The following is a 5,000-nucleotide window of genomic DNA, read 5'->3' as shown; positions in this document are numbered from 1 at the left end:
CTGTGTCGAAGACAATGGAACCAACCACTCGAACAAATGGTAGCTGGTTCATTTCTCATTCTGCCTGATGCGTTCTTGTGACGGGGGCTTCAATGAAAGACGAAGTGATCCAATTTTTTACACTCCCTCCCACCCCACAATAACATCTCCCTTGCTTCTTCTCCTCCTCCTCCTCCTCCTCCTCCTCCTCCTCTTCTTCTTCTTCTTTCTCCTACTCTTCCTCCTCATCTTTTTTTCATCTTCCCTTCCTCCTCAAGCTCCCTTTTCTTCTTGTTGTTCTCCTTGTTTTCTTCTTTATCTTCTCCTCCTTTCTTTTCCTCTCCTACTCCTCTTTCGCCTCCCTTTTCTTTTCTTTTTTCTTCCTTCTACTTCTTTTTCTTCTTCTTCTTCTTCTTCATCTTGTTTTTCTTCCTAGTCTCCTCCTCCTTTTTCCTCTCCTTATCTTTCTTCACCTCCCTTTTCTAATCTTTTTCTACTTCTTTTGTTCTTCTTCTTGGTCTTCATCTTCTTCCTCTCATTCTCAGAGAAGGCGCTCTCCTTCATCGGTCTTGCGTCGACAGATCCCTTCACTCAGTCCCGTTGCAACAGATAACTGAAGAAATTTGTCTTTCTGAATCCCTTTCTTACCGGGTGATACTTTTACTTATACGCGTGTATGTACGTATTGTTTATGTATGTATGTGCGTACATATTTCTGCCTATATATATGTATGTGTACGTATGTATGCATGCGTTTATGTATTTTTGCGTGTATGTATATTTATGTATGTATGTGCGCATGTATGTATGTATTTGTGTATGTATGTATGTATGTATGTATGTGTGTGTGGATGTACTTTATATATATGTATTGAGAAGAACAAGAAGGACCTCCGAAATTGAAAGTGACTTTAATTCCCGGCGTTTCGATTCCTGTCCAGTAATCATACTAAGGAGCTAGGTGGATGACAGGGTAAACATGTAGCTTACAATTTTCAATTCGGGATTAAAAGATTATATTAGGGTTAATCTCCTCAAGTAAGTTTTATCAAACCAAGGAGGAGACCTCTGCGCAGTGATAGTTAACTTCAAATAAACCTTTTCTTTGTGTCCTATGCGTCTTTTCTGGCTGCCGCCAGGCGATTTCATTCAAAGGAAGCTAACCCCCAACCCCAACCCCTTCCCTATGAAAGGGTTTATTTTCTAAGGCATACATGGCCACAGGAATGCTATGGAACCATAGCCTTTCAAAGTCTTGCTTAGTGAACGGACTGACATTTTTGTGTTTTACAATGTTATAGCCTCATTCTTACTTAGTCAGTCCTCTTACACTGTCGTTCTCGCCCAAAGGATCACCAGGGGGTTCAAAAGTGGGACCATAGCTGCGGTCGCCAGAAGATTTTATTCAATATTGAAGGGATCTTGAGGACTCTAAGGAACAGCGTTGTAGAAGTGAAGAATGCACGGAGAAAATTGTTGACACTGTACACAATCAAGACTCACTAAAATCCGCGACCCCATCAGACAACGGTTCTTTGGATTTACCATACATCTCCCCAAGAGTAAGGTGAGGTTGCTATCTGCTATAAGATCCTGAGCCCGCATGAAGACCGAGTGCCAGCCCATCAGTGCTAAACCTCCAGTTCAGAGTTTGAATAGTCTGTGGAGAGATGAGCCCCTTCGACGTCTATCTCTAAGGACCATGCATACCTAGTATTAACACCACAATAAGAAAAGATAGTTAAATCGACCTTACTGATGATGCACATGAAACGAAGAAGTAATTTAGAAGCAACATGTATATATATATATATATATATACATATCTATATATATATATATATATATATATATATATATATATTGTTATGAAGGTAAGACAGATGAGTGGAAAAGGTGGTAGAGAAACGAGGGTTAGAGCGAGAACACTATATTCCTGACGTTTCGACTACAAGTCTTCTTCAGAGTGACAACGTGTGTGTACAGCATATATATTCTCCTTATGGCTCATCCGGCTGGACGTTTCAGAATGCCGCATGCTGATTGGCCCGATACTCCCTCCTCCATAACCAATCTGGCGGCTGCAAATGACAGGTTAACGAATCCTTCTCTGTGGTTGCTGACCTTTCCCAGTGTTATGCATGCGGACTCGACCAGCTTTCTCATTCTTCTCTCGAGCCCGGTCCAGATAGGGCGTGCCTCTTCCCATTCTGGTAAATGCCCGTGCGTGTCCACATGCACTACCAGTGAATTTGAAGTCCTGTGATGCCGTAGGTCGTTCTTATGTTCTCTTAGTCTTTTTGTCAACCCCCGTGACGTCTCACCGTAATATGTTGCAGGACATCCACTGCATGGTATACCGTACACTATGCTATTTTCGTTGGTGTGTTGTTCTTGTTTGTTAATTAAGACGTCCTTTATTTTACGCCCGGATTTATATGCTATTTGGATGCCTGCTTTAGATAACGTTTTGGTCATGGCTTTTGCTTCCTTTGCGAAAGGTACTACTAGATATTTTATTGAAGCTTTGTCACTTTTTGGTCTTGCGTAAATTTCTTCCGCTTTCTTCCTCAGTTTGAATAGTAGTCCCGCTGGATACATAAGTTTGCGGAAGACATTAAATATGTAGGACATCTCCTCTTCTATATATTCTTTGTTGCATATCCTCAATGCTCTCAGATAGAAACCAATTATCACTCCTGTTTTTGTGCGTGTGCTGTGATGGGATAAGTAGTGTATGAAGTCATCTTTGTTCGTGGGTTTTCTGTATACTGAAAACTTTACATCCGTTTCACCCCGATGGATAACAGTGTCTAGGAATGGTAATTTGTTGTCTTTCTCAATCTCCACTGTGAACTGGATGTCTTTGTTCACTTCGTTAAGCATGCGGAGTTTATTGTTCATATCTGTTCCCTCGGGTACCACCACCAACACGTCATCTACGTATCGGAACCAATGTGAGCCTCTTCCTATTATGCGAATAAATTTATCCTCCTCCAGTGTTTCCATAAAAAGAGAAGCCATGACAGCACTTAATGGTGAACCCATAGCCAGTCCTCGATGTTGTTTAAACTCTTGGCCCTCAAATACAAAGGCACCAAAGTTCACACACAGAGACACCAATTCTATATAGTCTGTTTTTCTGACTGGTAAGTCGCTGTCATTCACAGAATTTATAACCCTCTTTAACGCCTCAATGGCCCCCTCAATACTTACGTTCGTAAACAACGCTGTCACGTCGTAGCTGGCTAACTTTTTTCTCTCAAAGTTAACTTTTTCGAGGCGTCCAATCAGATCCGACGAGTTGCGTAGGTGGGCGTTGCTTATTGTTCCTAGTAGTGCAGAAAGGGGCTTTGCGAGTTGTTTAGCTAGGCGATGCGGGGCACTGCCTATCCCTGAGGTGATGGGTCTCATTGGAATACCAGCTTTGTGGATCTTCGGTATTCCTCTCATTCTGGGTGGTTTTGGGGCCTCTTCCAGAAGTCCTAATTTCTCTTTTCCTTTCTTCGTCCTAGATAGAATCTTCCTTGCCTTCTTTTTGAACTCGTCGGCCTCCTGTTGTGCGAAGCCGGTGGGCATCTTCTTGTATGTGTTTTCATCGTTTAATAGCTCATGCATCTTCTCAACGTAGCTACTTTTGTTCATTACCACGATTCCACCCCCTTTATCCGCTTGTGTTATTAAGATGTCCGTTCGTCTGCTGAGATCTTCTAAAGCCTTCATGAATCTTCTCGGCAGACTACATTCGTTGTTGTTCGCTAGGGCGTGGTAGCAGGAAATCACACCTTGTTTAAACCCTTTTTCTACGTCCTTTTCGTCCCATCTGTAGTTCTTGTTGATAGACTCTCCGTATTGTTTCCCGTATAATCCGGTGTCAAATTTTAAGCCAAGGGAGAGCACTTGGGTTTCCGTCTCTGAAAGATGTATGTCTGATAGATTGGTGATGAGGTTCGTACGACCTATGTTGTTCCACTTGCTGTTAGAACACAAACCTAGTAATTTTCTTCTCAACTTTAGTTCTTGTGCGCCGTATTCGTTGTTTAACTTTGTCACTAGGTATGTGGGTAAGGTTAATCCAGCGGCGCTTCCTCTTAATTCGTCAATGCTGTTGGATAAGTCGGAGCAGACATCATTGAGATATGCTCGTGCGCTGTCGGTGAAGGGGTTTTCTTTGTTCGTTGCTTTCGAAGTACCAGTTCTGCTAAGCAGTCCTGCAGGAATCGCCGACGGATAGTATAGCTGTCAATCTTGAGGCGTTAAAGAGGGTTATAAATTCTGTGAATGACAGCGACTTACCAGTCAGAAAAACAGACTATATAGAATTGGTGTCTCTGTGTGTGAACTTTGGTGCCTTTGTATTTGAGGGCCAAGAGTTTAAACAACATCGAGGACTGGCTATGGGCTCACCATTAAGTGCTGTCATGGCTTCTCTTTTTATGATTGCAAAAGTACATCACTCATTAACAAGCTATATAAATCGTTAGTTCGTCCACATTTGGAATATGCTGTTTCCGTATGGTCACCGAATCTCATTAAAGACATTGACAGACTGGAAAAAGTACAACGGCGAGCCACAAAATTGATTCCAAATATCAAAAATAAATCATACGAAAATCGACTAAAACATATGAATCTGTTTTCCCTAAAAAAGCGTAGACTCAGAGGTGACTTGATACAGGTCTTTAAAATTCTAAAGGGAACTAACAACATCAAAAGTGACAAAATTTTCACATTGAATGAGAATCAGACAAGAAACAATGGTCTCAAACTGTCCGGAAATAGATTCAATTTGGAAGTAGGTAGAAACAACTTTGCCAACCGTGTAGTTAATGAATGGAATAAACTTCCTGCACAGGTAGTACAATGTAGTTCGGTTCGAAGCTTTAAGGATTATTTAGATAAACACCTAAGCAAGATGCTGTAATGATTATAATTTATTTTATATTTTTTTTTTCTGTTTGATTTTCGTTTATTATTAGTTATATGTCACTTTATTATTATTTACTATTTACCTGTTTGTT

This window comes from Oratosquilla oratoria, chromosome 29, assembly GCF_046742065.1.
Source record: "Oratosquilla oratoria isolate Oo_2021 chromosome 29, ASM4674206v1, whole genome shotgun sequence".
Classification (NCBI taxonomy): domain Eukaryota; kingdom Metazoa; phylum Arthropoda; class Malacostraca; order Stomatopoda; family Squillidae; genus Oratosquilla; species Oratosquilla oratoria.
Note: the sequence above shows the minus strand (reverse complement) of the source record.